The sequence below is a fragment of the Triturus cristatus genome, chromosome 4_1 (genome assembly GCF_964204655.1).
Source record: "Triturus cristatus chromosome 4_1, aTriCri1.1, whole genome shotgun sequence".
NCBI classification, from domain to species: Eukaryota; Metazoa; Chordata; class Amphibia; order Caudata; family Salamandridae; genus Triturus; species Triturus cristatus.
Window position 1 is genome coordinate 776,535,557 of NC_140585.1, and position 14,870 is coordinate 776,550,426.

The 14,870-nt window shown below is 46.8% G+C and overlaps 1 pseudogene; it reads left to right on the forward strand.

Moving 5' to 3' along the window:
• The first annotated feature begins 13,199 nt into the window (after positions 1-13,199).
• Positions 13,200-14,300, forward strand: LOC146855511 (E3 SUMO-protein ligase KIAA1586-like; annotated as a pseudogene).
• Positions 14,301-14,870: the final 570 nt, after the last annotated feature.

Genomic DNA, 14,870 nt, shown 5'->3' on the forward strand with positions numbered 1-14,870 from the left:
ATCAATGAATCAATCAATCAAGCATTTATATAGCGCACTACTCACCCAGAGGGTCTCAAGGCGCTAGGGGAGGGGGGTCCGCTACTGCTCGAACAGCCAGGTCTTGAGTTGCTTCCTGAAGGCGAGGTGGTCCTGGGTCAGGCGGAGGTGGGTCGGGAGGGAGTTCCACGTCCTGGCGGCGAGGAAGGAGAAGGACCGTCCCCCTGTGGTGGCTCTTCGGATGCGGGGGACGGTGGCGAGGGTGTGGCCGGTCGATCAAAGCTGGCGTTTGGGAGCGTAGAAGTTGAGGTGGCTGTTGAGGTATCCTGGGCCTTGGTTGTGTAGGGCTTTGTGTGCGTGGGTGAGGAGGCGGAAGGTGATTCTCTTGGTGACCGGGAGCCAGTGCAGGTCTCTCAGGTGTCCGGAGATGTGGCTGCGACGGGGGATGTCCAGGATGAGTCGTGCTGAGGCGTTCTGGATCCGCTGAAGTCTTTTCTGGAGTTTGGCGGTGGTTCCGGCGTAGAGGGAGTTGCCGTAGTCCAGACGGCTGGTGACGAGGGCCTGGGTGACCGTCTTCCTGGTCTCGGTGGGGATCCACCGGAAGATCTGGTGACGCTAAATGTTTATGACAGTGGCAGGTTTGGCCAACAATTAATGTAATCTCTGTAAATTAATGACAAGTGCCTGGTGACACAGATTATACATGTGATGGTGTTCTAATGTGTTTTATGGATAATGCAAAGGCTATTTTTATTTAACCTTGTGTGGAGTTTCTTTTGTTGAGTACCTAGTGTGTCGCTGCTGTGTGAGTGTGTTGTGCAACCGCTCTACACATTACCTCCGGGATAAGCCTGACTGCTCTGCTCTGCCTAGCTATCTTCAGTGTGGAACTCCTTTGCCCTGACTAGAGTGGTGGTTTCTGCCTGGCTTAGGTACAGGCCCTAGCCAACCAGAAATCCCATTTCTAGCACAGTACCTTTAGAAATGTAGGGCATCGGCGACCTCTCATTGAGCTCCAAAGAGCCGGCATCGGCAGGCGTCGGTTCCGGAGGTTGGTGCAGGAGTCATTGGGCCCTTGAAGTCAAACACATTGCTGGTAGAACTCCGTGAGTTTGATGTCAAGAGTGCTGGTGTCGACAGGTGTCGGGGCTTCGGTGTGAAGTGCAGTGGAGCGGTGTGAAGTGCCGTCAGGTTGTGGTGCAGGCAGTGGCTCAGTGACGGTCATCCAGTGGCATCGGTAAGACCAGGGCTGCGGTTCAAAGTGATGCGGTGCTCGTTGCAATGCTGGCAGGTCATGGTTCAAGCAGCAGCGTCGCTGATCTCCTGTCAACGGTCGACCCAAGGCTGTGCTGCAAGACGGGGACATGCATCATGCGGACCCACAGGTCACAAAGCAGGCAGCTGCATTGGTTGATAATCTGGTGTCGATGGCGCTGGAGTCGGTGGGCCAAGGCTGCAGTGTGGGATGGGGCATCGAGTAACCTATGAGCAGTGCCCTTGAACCACAATGCAAGCAGAAGCATCCATCTCAGCTTGGAGCAGCATCGTAGGTGAGACCAGGCCAGCGGTGCAAAGTGGTGTGGTTTTCCATGTTCTCCACGAGTGATGTTCACGGTGCTGGCAGTGGCGTCGGTGATGACGTCACGCTGTTGTCTGGGTTACCAAGGCAGCGGTATGAAGCAAGGCGGTGCGAAGTGAGGTGCTCACAGGTCACGTGCAAGTAGCGGCAAGGTGGCGGCATCAGACGGTGTCATCGATGAGATCAGGGTTGCGGTATGATCTGCGGCTGTGCCCTCTGCTGTACCTTCAGGTCATGGAGCCGGCAGTGGCATCATTGATGGTATCAGGTAACCCTTTTCCTTTGTGGCAGCTGAAACATCCAGTTCCAGAAGCTGGTACCCAGAAAATGTTGAAGTCTTTGATTTCCCTGAGAATTTCAACAGGCAAGCTCTACATCAAGCCCTTGGAGTTACTTTGATGCAGAAAGAACAGTCCAGTCCTTTCCCTGCCCAAGACAGAAGCAGCAACTGCAGGCCAACCCCAGCAAAGCACACAGCAAAGGGGCAGTACACCTCCTGGCAGTTGTTCCAGCTATTCATCCTGGAAGGTTCCTTAGTCCAGCAGTAATCTAAAGTGATGGGGTCTGGACCCCAATATTTATATCACATTTTCCTTTGTTCTCTTGTGGCAAGAGTCTCTCAGCTCAGTCCAAACCAGTTCTGTCCTCTCTGGCCCAGCTTCCTGGCAGGAGGTGGAAGAGACAGGGCCTATTCAGGTGTAAGGGAAATCTCCCACTACTCTAAATGCAGACCAGGCCTAGTCGGGTGCTAGTGAAACTCCTCCTACTACTCTAAATGCAGCCCAGGTCTATTCAGCCCAGCTCTGAGTCACCCAGGAAAGACAGAACACACCTCAACCCCCCCCCAGTGGCTGTCTGCAGTGAATGCACATTCCCAGCCCCTGTCACTCCAAAACCAGACAGTCAATACACAAACCAGCAGAGGCACATTGGATGGCAAACAAATACCCACTCTCTAAAAGTGGTATTTGCAAACACAAAATAGAAAAATCATCTTTACTAAACGATGCATTCTTTAATCCTGAGTTCAATTATACTAAACTCCAGTTCCCTATCTTGTCCCAATAGGAAGTTATACTTGTAAGATGCTACACAGTAGCTCCAATTCTATCCTATGGGACAGTCAGCCTTTCAATTGTGAAAAACCAAATACACTGTATTTCACTATCATGACATGTCACACACACCAGTACATGTCCTACCTTTCACATACACTGCACCCATCCCATAGGGGTACCTTGGGCCTACCTATGGTGTGACTCACATGTAATAAAAAGGAAGGTTATGACCTGGCAAGTGGGTGCACTTGCCAGGTCGACATGGCAGTAAAAACTGTACACAGACACTGCAGTGTCAGGTCTGGGAACCCCTTTAAATGCTGCTTGTATGGGTGGCATAATCAGTACTGAAGGCCCACTAGCAGCATTTGATTTACAGGCCCTGGGCACACACAGTGAACTGTACTAGGGACTTAGTAGTAAGTCAAATAAGCCAATCATGGATACACCAATCCATAAACACAATTTACATGGAGAGCATATGCACTTTAGCACTGAATATCAGTGCTAAAGTGCCCAGAGTCCTAAAACCAATGAAAACAGGTTCAGAAACCAGAGGCCAAAAAAGCAAAAAGTCTGGGGATAATCCGCTGAAAAAGCCATGTCTAACACTGTAATAAACCTGCAGCCGACACATGCCTAATAGTTAGATTGGTATGTCTCTGTTGTGGCAGGATAAAAAGCCCTTTTTCCTTAATGTTTGTAGTTTACTTTTTCCTACAGTAAAAACATACTTGCGATAAAAATCATAGTCTTCATAAATTGATTTAGGAAATAGATACAGAAACCATCCACACGTCTTGTCAATGTTTATCGAAAAATCCAAATCAGTGTTGAACATAGACCTATGTTGAATCAACAAAGATAATTGTATTAAAGCTAGTATTTTTCTGCCAGAAAACCTGAACAGCATTTAATTAGGTTCTGCTAGACACACCCTTCTGCTTTGGCTCTAATTACCCATTGATGAGGTGTGAGATACTTTGGCAGGAAGGCATGTAAGAGGTAATTACCCTGTTATCTTGAAATGTGGTAGAGGGGAGTAGAAAGGAACCGCAGTTGACGGCAAAAATTATAATCTTGCAGCTGATAGTTGAGACATTATAGTAAACAGGACTCCAGTGAGAGGAAAACCTTTAATGTTTTCCTGTTCTAGCCGACCTGTCTTCATGGACAACACAACAGGAGGATACTTGCCATCCTAAGCAGGCAGGGTCTGTTTGTTTAGAATTTTTTTTTAAGCTTGTTGTTATTGGCATTTCTATAAGCATACGTTCTACATGCACTGGGGGTACGCACCGTACATACACGGGTGGGGGTACGACTCGAACGTACACGGGTGTACATACAGGGGGGTTCGACTCGAACGTACACGGGGGTTCGACTCGAACGTACACGGGGGGTTCGACTCTAACGTACACGGGGGGGTTCGACTCGAACGTACACGGGTGTACATACACGGGGGGGTCGGCGCATACATACGGGGGCTGGGGGGGGTCGGCGCGTACATACGGTGGCTGGGGGGGGGGTCGGCGCGTACATACGGGGGCTGGGGGGGGGCGTCGGCGCGTACGTACGGGGGCTGGGGGGGTACGGTGCATACCGGGCGACCTACTCTGGTCGATTCGCGCCGTACTTCGCTTTTCCGGCACTTTTTGGGTGCCGTGAAAATATTGCCGTCCGGACTGCTGTCGGTTCGAATCGTAATTCCTGGGTCGTGAAACGCTGCCTGAAAGCGTCCCGACGTCACGTCGCAGCATTCCCGGATCACATTCGTATGTATGTTTTCGTCGGTCGGTGTTTTTTTACGATTCGTACGGAAATGGTGTTTCCGTGCGAATCGTAATTCCATGTTTGTAAAGTTTTACGACCGGGTACGAGTCGGACGGGGAAAACGCTCCGACCGACGGTTCGTACCCGGTTTTTACCGGATCGTGATCGGCACCTCAATCTATTAATCCTGAGACTTCTGTTGGTCAATTGGGAATTTGAGCCAGTGCACCCTTTAAATAATTTCTCAGTCATGTATAAAAAAACTGCTGCCCTCTTTCTTTTTAGCCACTAGTTTATTAAACAGTGCGAGGTAAATGATGAGTTCTCTATTTTCTTGTCTCAGTTCTAGTAACTCATTGTAAGTGGCTTTTGAAACTTTTCTTCTATCAAAAACTCAAAGAAACTGTCTTTTAAGTTCTCAAAAATATACAAAATTGAGTCATCTTGAGAGACTAGGGGCATAGACCAGGATGCTGTATCACTGCTAAGGTAAGACATAATAAAAGCCACTCGAGATTGCACATCTGGAAAAATTGAAGGTCTGCACATAAAGTGTAAAGAACACTGAGTTAGGAAGACTTGTGCCGCCTGTGGATCTCCACTAAAGCATTCAGGAGGAGCCAGCGAAATTACAGGGAATAAGGAATGTACCACCAGTATAGAGATATATGAGGTGTGACTAGATGTTGAACCTGACCCTGCATCCTCTGGTGATGGGAATCTAAAATTCCCTCCAGAGAGTATCCCACTCATTTTGTTTGCCTAATCTGAGGTTTCACTCTTAGATGTCACTAAATCTTGTTTTAAGTTTTCATTTTCTCCCCTCACTGCCAGTAATTCTTTTTGGATGGCTCAAGAGTACCACCCAGGTTTTTAAGTCAAATCCCTTGGTCATTCTGCTTGGGTGAAAGACAATCATGGGTACTTCCCTCTGTCAGACCCTTGGACAAACTTACATGGGAGCAGAATGTCGACATTTCCCAATGCCCCTCGTGGAACCCATCCGTAATCTAAATTTACAAAATGATAGGTGTGCTCCAAGAGGGAAAAGGGGTTGGGGAGAAAGAAGAGACAGAGTGATAATCTCTGATTCTCTCTGGTCTTCTAACTTCTTATGGACGCGCTCTATCTAAGATGAAACACTTGTTTGTTCTTGCTTCATTTCTAGGTTGCTGTAGTTGTAAACTGTAAGAAACACATGTAACGCTTGATCAAAACATCTATAAATCTGTATTTCTTAACTGAACGATATACTAAGTACCATAACTACATACCCAGAGTTAATCATGATTGAGCCTCTCCTCTATTGATGAATTGCCACTATATTTTGTACAAGTGGGAATAACTTCTCTTTAATTCTTTTTGTTTTCCAGGAAAGGAGAAGATATTGGTTCCAGAAGGATTTTTCTATAACTAGTTTCCTAAAATTAAGTCTTTTCTTGTACTTTTCATAGTTATAGTTCTTTTCATTGTTTCATCAGAAACTCAAGCTTTACGCTAGCCAATCCTTTTCAGACTGTAATTTCAATGATAACAAAATAGTTAATTTTCACTTAGCTTTCTGTATGGAATCTTCTGAAGCTTTCTGCTGCTAGTCTTTCCTGAAGGTTCCTGCTGCTCCTGGTTCTTTTTTGGTCTTCAGAGCCTGCACATATGCGGAGAAACTGGTCTTGTCTTTGGGTGGCTACATAGAAGATACGCTAGTCTCCAGACTCAGATTCTACTAACTGGAGCCTTGGAAGGAGACACCGGCGCTATGGCAGACTGACAAATTGTGAAACTTCACCTGACATAATGGAAGAGACTCACTACCGAGACACTCCTCACTTAGAAAGGTAAATACTAGATTAGAAATTCACGTAGGAACTTAACAACACCCCAAAAAATGATGCCTTTATCTTATCTGAGTAGCTCGATGAGAGAAACAAAAATACATTCCTCGCAGGAGAATAAACTTGGTGAAGTGCGCAGAGTAGAATCTTTGCATGCTAAACATTCTACTCTAGGCTTCAGTGGAAAACTTTGACAATAACAGAGCTGTTTGGTACTGAGTGCATTTTGGCAGCCATCTTGGAATTTCTATGATTCCATCTAACTTTCCATAGTTTGGATTTAACCATCCCTGAGGTGTCTGTTTTTCCTTGAAAGGGAATCGTATTGATTGCCTTAACTCTGTTTCTAAGGGCCATATGTAGGTACATTTGTTTTACCGATTCTTAAATACCGAATTTTACCGAATCGGTATTTAAGAATCGGTAAGTTATATGTAGGTCAACAATCGGTAAACATTACCGAATCGGTAAAATTCGGTAAACATGAATCGGAATTTACCGAATCGGTAAATACCGAAGCGGTATTTTCCGAATCGGTAAATACCGAAGTGGTATTTTCCGAATCGGTAAATACCGAATCGGTAAATACCGAATCGGTAGTTCAAAAACACATGACTTCAATCAGCCAATCCTGTGCTACCTAAACCCCACCCAACCAGGGAGTGGCCACACCCAGGCAGGTGCACACAATCAGCAGACTCTGGAGAGGCTGGGAGTGCTGAGGAGAGGAAGAGAGCAACTGCCTGATTCAGCCCTGGAGACTGCAAGAATGGCCAGCCAGGACACAGAGAGGGAAGGAGGGGAGAGGAAGCGAAAGCTCAAATTCAGCCCAAAGGAGCTGCAAGTTCTGGTGGAGGAGGTCGTGAAGCAGCACCAGAAACTTTTTGGAAAACTGTCACAGCAAGTGCCTGAGTCAGAAAAACGAAAGATCTGGCTTGGAATCCAGGCACAGGTGAATGCCATGGGAGTGACCCCCCGGGACATCGATGTCCTGAAGAAACGGTGGTATGACATCCGCATCATCACAAAGAGGAAGGTGGCAGAATTAAAAAAAGAGGCCAGCCAGACAGGAGGTGGACGCAACAGAGCACCAGCCCTGACAGAACTGGAGGAGCTAGTGGAGACAACGATTGAGCCAGAAAGCATCGTGGGGATTGGGGACGCTGACAGCTCCGCCAGAGGCACCTCCAAACAAGGTAAGACGCTTGCACAGCAATGTGCCCCCCCCTACCCCTATCCCAACTCCCAAAATGTGCTATGAGAATCCCACTCCAGTACAGGTATTGGTGCATGCCTGCAATGCATCATGGGAGATGTAGTCCCTGAAAGCCCAAACATGATACGAGGACATTGAGATACTGTATAGAAAATGTATTGTCATGTCATCAAGAAAATGCTTCAGGTACACTTAGCTGCTGTCGCTTTTCTGTTCACAGGCACTACTGCGCACAGAACTGGCCATGACAAGGGAGAGAGGGCACACCACACACCCAGCACAGAGAAGGCCACCACCAGTTCCGCCCAGGGAACGGCACCACAGGCAGTTACACCACCCCAGCCAGCATCGCCGCTCCTGCCAGCATCCCCAGTCCTGCAGGTGTCACCACCATCTTCACCTCCTGCATTGCACAGGTTGAGGAGGCGTCCTGCAGCCAGGTTGGATGTGACCGACTCATCATCCGAAGACTCGAGGGGCCCGGAAACGTCCACTGTACCCCAGGATGTAACCCATGCCAGTGTGCCTTCCGAGTCTGAGGGAGAACACACAGTTGGCAGACGGCGCCGCAGGGCTCGGCTGCAGAGTCCCCCTCCCCTTGGGCAGGGCCATGGAGTGTTATCAGGTCTTGAGGGCACCATGGTGAAAATACAACGCATCCAGGCAAGGGCAATGGTGTCCGTACAGTGACAAATGCGTGGCCTCAACAATACCTTTGGAAACATTGAAAAGGGCATCAGCACCATGGCAGGGGGCATGGCTGATATGGCAGCGGGCATGCGGGACATGTCCCAATCCATCATGCTGCTGTGCTCAAAGTACGATGAGGATAGGGCAACACGGCGCAGGGGACATCAGAGGAAGGATCTGACCTCGAGGGCAGTGAACCGGCCGGCGACTGCCACATCGCTGATCTGCAGGCGCTCTGTGGCGATGCAGGAGGGCCTTGCACAGTGCAGCACAGATGTGTCCAGGGGGATGGTTAGGGTCACAAGTGCACTTGTGGAGGAGTGTGGCTCAATGGTTAGAGTGGCAGACCCTGAAGCAGAGTTCTGGCCAGGGACCAGGGTTCAATTCCCACCTCGGCGGGGTTCGGACTCAATTTCCTCAGACCTGTCTATTCTCGCCTCGGTGCCTATTCTAATCATGGGCCCCACGCTGCAACTCTGGGCAATAGCTTGCTTAGCCTCCACACCGGCCCCAACAGCGCTAAGGATGCCTGGCTTCACCCTGGGGGTGCCCAGGAGTGGACACTTCACAGGGAAAGCCAGGAGGGGTTCCACAGCAGTATGAGTATCAGCGCCAGGAAACCGCAAAGGCGACACCGCAAGGTGGCCGTCTGGTGACAGTGCGCTCTATAAGTACCTTGACATTTACATTTACTAGAAGTGCTGCTCACCAGCCAGTCTGCAACAGCTGGCGCTTTGGATGCTGGCGACACAGAAGACACGACCAGCAGGAGCAGCATAACCCCCCCTGTCCCAGACACTCGTCGGAGCAACAGGCATCAACGTGGTGCCACTGGTACCCCAGCCACTGAGGACTCCCCCTCAATTCCATCCCGCACTGGTGCGCGTGGGCGCAAACATTAATGCGTCAGGCAAAACAATGACACAATTGGGTGAAGTAACCCTTAACTAACAAAATTTTAGTTTTCATTGTTGTTGGAATACGATTTCCTTTGTGTTGTGGCGTAGTGCTGCCTGATTAAACTACGTTATGGCATCCAACTACAGGCTGTGTCCCCTTACTCATTCAGAAATAGTTGCATGTGATCTCTGCCCGTCTCACTCTTCCATCTGTTGCTGTTGGCACTCCTGCTGCGTTGGCCTCTGCCTGTGCAGACTCATCATCATTGTCCTCAATATATGTAATTTCGACCTCTGTGCCTCTCTTTGTGGCAAGGTTGTGCAGCATTGCACAAGTGGCAATAATCTTGCAGCAGAGGATGGGTGTGTACTGGCGTGCACCTCCACTCTTATGGAGGCAGCGAAACCTGCTCTTCAGTAGTCCAAACGTGCGCTCCACCACATTGCGTGTAGATTTGTGTGCCACATTATATCGTCTCTCACTCTGGGTTAATGGGTGTAGGTAGGGAGTGAGGATGAATGACCGCACGGCATATGCACTGTCCCCTAGGTGAGTAAAAGGGAGACATCAGTCACATGCCTCAATACACTATGATTTGCACTGAGTACTATGGAGCGTCACTGTTACTTACCTAGCAGGTATCCTTCTCCAAATTCTCCCGCAAGCAGTCGTGTGTAGATCCCACTGTTCTGGAAGATGTAGGAGTCATGGGTGCTCCCAGGGAATTTGGCAACGATATCAGTGATGATGTTCCCTGCATCACAGATTACCTGCACATTGATGGAGTGGGTGGACTTTCTGTTTCTGTAGATGTGCTCAGTGGCAGCTGGTGGGCAGATTGGGATGTGTGTGCCATCTATACAGCCAATGACATGGGGGAACTGTGCCATGTGATAAAAGTCAGTTTTAGTTTTCTGCAGTTCAGCCTGTGTGTTTGGGAAGCTGATGTAGTGGTGCATTCTCTGCATCATGGCATCCAGGAACTTCCTGAAGAAACGGGACAGGCAACTCTGGGATACACCGCCCACCGCAGCTATCACCCCCTGGTAACTGCCAGATGCAAGTAGGTGTAGGCTGCAGAGAACCTGCACATGTGGTGGTATGGCATGCGCCCTTCTTGTTGGCTGGTCCAGGAGTGGGTGCAGGTCCCTTATCAGGTCCATGATGGTTTGGGGGTGTAGCCTGTACCTTTCATGTATCTCTGCGTCAGTCAGTTGGAAGAGTGTGATGCGCTGTCTGTAGATGCGTTCCTCCCTTCTCCATATCCTCAGTCCTGCCGCCTGTAGACGTAGCCGCCTTGCAATGACATACAGAGCGGCCATGTTGTCCATGCTGTTGCATTTTGGGATTGCTTATATGCACTGTTGAAAATTACCACCTGCTTTCTATCAGTGTTAATTACCGACTCTTATTTACCGATTTTCAAGGATTTCTTAATTACCGAATTTACCTACATATCATTTTTCCGTATTACCACTTCATATTTACCACTTCATATTTACCGAATCGGAAAATATGTATTCGGTAAATTTGAAGCGGTATTTTAGAAGTCGGTAAATTTGAATCGGTATTTACCGATTCATATTTACCGAATATGGGTTTTTGGCCTCCTACATCTCAACTATCTAAATACCGGTCGGTAACGGGTTTTTTACCGAATTTCGGCCGTTACCGACCGATATTTAGCTACCTACATGAGGCCCTCAGTGTCTTGGGGATGGTTCTGACACAGGAGCACATCACTAGTAGGAGAGCCAACATATCCTTGAAGCCTTCATTGGGTTGTAGGCACAGCCTGTACACTTACTGCTGCTTATGTCCAAGAGTTCAGCAGTGAACCAAGTTAAGAATGTCCTTTCCCAAACTTTGGAGCACACTAGGTTGTTTATAAAACATATAATACGTTCAATGAGTGCTGTCACTTCTAAGGAGGTAGCACTGGCTGCTACTTTAAAGGTACTTTTAATATGACTGCAAGGGCACTTCTAAACACATTGCCAATACTTCAATGCAGCAATACCTTAATTTTTTTGTAAGGCTTTTAATAATATTGGGTGATGCTTGTGGTTCTCATCCCATCTCTAGCTGTTAGGGATATTCAAGCATCCCGCCTCACCTCACTATTGCTGGGCCACCTTCCTTACTCTCTAGCCTCCCAGAGGAAGAAAACAGCCAGAGACGTTTTAAGGAATGAGCTATGTGGACAAATGCAAAGGACCATATCCTCAAAGATCCCTTCTGATAAAATTATCTCCAGTTCTCTTTTTTCTCACTTCTGACTCTTAAAAATATTTCTTTCCCTCTCTCTGGCTATCTCTGACTGTGTCTCTCTTTCTCTTGTAAGGGCAAAGGCAGTGCAGGGCAGGAGCGCAAGTAATAGTTACTTTAGGGTGAATTTCGGAGGTTTTGTTAGTTTGTAATAGTATGTTTAACGTGACATTGTCACCTAACTATTATATCCCTTTAACCTTTGCTTTTGCCAGTGAATTTCTAAGGTAAAGTTAATGTAAAGTTAGATATTCTTATATTTCCTAACCATAATATCACTTTAACCTTTGTTTTTTCAGTGAATTTCTAGTGTTTTTGTAACATAAAGTAAGATGTCCATCATAATGCTCGGAAGGGAGTGGGCACAGGGTCTGGCCTGCCATTGTCTATTGTGCCGCCCCAGTCCAAACATGCTGCCCCTTCACCTTGCCCTCTATTGTCCAGGTCGATACTCCTTCCACCACGTCAATCCCTGTGTGGGCATTGTTCTGCCACAGCCCTTCCCATCAACCCTTCACATTTAGCTTGCTGCCCCCTAGCCACTGCCTCCCTTTCCTCTGTTGTCCAAGTCCATGCACCTGACCGCTTGCTCCTGCCCTGCATGGTCTCATGTTTCCTAACTGTTCGGTGTCCAATGTTTTTTCACTGTTAAGTATAGTTTACCTTGCCATGCCCTAACCCTTTTTCTATTTGTTTAACATTTTAACAATGGAATTACTGAGTTCAGCTGCAAACAAAGGAACACAGAAAAATGTATTTCCCTACTACAAAACGCAAAGATGCAAAACAAATATCAATATTGTATTTGTTCACTAAAAAAAAGGAGTACCAAAGACCCTCCTATAGGTTCTAATGAAAAGCAAGAGAACAAAAGAGTATTCTGATGCTGCTCTATCTAGCAGTGAAGGCATATGCTCACATTCGTATGACATCCCTGAAACATCATCTGCTGACATTGCAGCTGCTTCTCTGTGTGCTGATGATAGTTCTGCCAGTGTTCATTTCACACTGATGCTGAAGATTAATCTTCTTATGTTGGCAGCTTAGACAACAGTACTTCTCTGGCTGGCCTTGCTGACTGTTCATCATCATTTGATGACAATACAGCCAGCTCTTTTTTGAGGAGTGACATAATCGAGGCACCTCGAATCAAAGAAACTAGTCATACACCAACATCAAAATCCCATCCGACAAGTAAATTCTTAACAGATGACTTTCACTGATTCATTATAGTGACCTGGTGCAACCAAAACTTGAAACATCCTCCTTATTTGCATGCTGTGTGTTAAATTGAGTTTACAAAGCCCGTCCCTGTGTATAGTATTCAGTCTTTAACCCCTTCAGCGCGGCGCGGATTACCGCGCTGTGCTGAAGGGTTCGTGAGCGGGCGGGGCCGTGACGGAGTGGTTCCGTCATCCGCACAGCGCGACCGACGCGCATGACGGAACCACTCCGTCTCTCGCATCGAAGGGGTTAAAGATGCTGTTCATTGTTTTGCCTGCAGGCATTTTAGTGCTGGTTCTGAGGGAGAAGGAGAACATGAAACTGATAATGTTGCATTCAGTAAAATTGGATTCAGTAAGTGGAAATCCTACTTGTTCTTTGTCCAAACATTCACAGTCAGAGAAACATAAATTGCTAGTTATTGCTTGGACCACTTCAAAAGATTACAGCAGCCCACAAGCCATCAACAGTCAATTTCTTCCATGATAGTAAGAGATGCTGAGTAGGAAATTCCGGAAAATAGACAACATGTTGAGCAACTGCCTAAAGTAGTATGTTTCTTGGGTCGTCAAGGGCTTGCATTCCGTACTACGGATTAATCTGAGCATTCTCACAATAGGGGACATTTTGTTGCATTGTTAGAGATGATATCTGATAAAGATGAGAGGTTAAAAGTAAAAATGACCAGCAGGTATTGGCACTATACCTCTTGTGATTACCAAAATGACATGATATCTGTGGTGGCAGCACATGTCTGTGAGCGTATTGTGAAAAAAATGGCAAAGTACTTTGCGGTGCTAGGTGATGAAAGCAAAGGTGACTCACATAAAAAGAAACTGAGTTTGATTATCTTCTTTGTTGATGGTGATGGAAATTTTCAGGAGAATGCATTACGGTGTTACCATGTGGAGAAATTAGATACCTCCAGCTTTGCTGCAGCCATTGTTGAAGCAGTACAGAAAGCTGGACTTGATTAGAAGAAATGTGTTGCACGGTGCTATGATGGAACATTCTCTGTGCGTGGCTGTTTTAATGCTGTCCAAGCAAAAATAAGGGAAATCACATCACAAGTAATGCATGAACACTGCCATGCCCATCGACTAAAGCTTGCGTTAGTGCAAACAGTAACCAACATACAACCAGTAAAACATTTCTCTTCCGCATTGCAAGCAGTTTATGTTTTTCACTCACAAAGATCACCGAGGCATGAGCTTTTTCTGAAAGCTCAGAAAGAGAATGATCTGTATGTAATGGAGTTATAAAGACTCTCATGTACAAAGTGGTTTTACTGGTACTCCTGTGTTAGAAAAGTACAGATGCATTTTGAGTCTGTTATTGTTGTTCTCCGTGTAATAGAATCACAACAACGTCACACGTTCAGAAGCCAAAGAACTTCTTAAGAACATTGAAAACTTTGGTTTCTTGCCTACATTTCAATGTACGGAACTCATTCTCTGAAAGATGCACAGTCTATCCGAAGTACTATAGAGCAAATACCTTGACTTGCTAAGAGCATGTGATCTAATTAATTCAACAAGAAGTGATTTAGTGAAACTCCATCAAGACATTCAGTGGGCCAAATTGCTAAGTCAGGCTAAGGACTTAGCAGAGCAGTGTGGAATTGAGATTCAAGAAAATCCAATTCAAGGGCTCCACCTTTGAGACACCATAAATTGAGTAAGAAACTGACAGATTATTTTCTCTGTACCTCTGTAGCGAAAAGATCTAGCCATTTTAATGTTTCAGAAAGTAAAAATCCACTGTCTGAGTGCTTAAAGTAGGACGTTTATTTGTCTACTTTGGATATATTTGTAAATTAGTTTGTAGCTCATTTACAGACTTGGCTGACTTGAGACCCGAGCAGAACACTGGTGAACTCAGAGTGGTTCTACCGGTCACTTTATTTTAAAAAATGTACACTGCTGCTATAGAATACTATTTTTACCTGTTTTTCTTCATTTTATGCACTCCTCTGTCCTGGGAAAGAGCTGTGTTCAATGCTCTGGGGGTAGGAGGGTTTCGCGCTCAGTTCAGCATCTTTGCACTTTAGACGCCGGGTCAGCGGTCTAGTTGCTGTTCCCGGCGCCGGATAAGTCGCATAAAGACGCCCGATGATGCGACCGCACAGCGGACGCGCACAAATTTTTCACCAAGCAAGAAGCTGGAATATAGGAGAGTAATCGGCACTTATAGAGCAGAAATTAAAAAGGCCCAGGCCTCCTATTACGAGGAAAAAATCCTGTCAGCGGCCAACTCCCCCAGAGAAACCTTCCTTGTCATAAAAAAACTCCTCAAAACCCCTGCCCCGCCAGTTGCCCCCGACACTTCGGGTCAACGACGCAATAAACAGG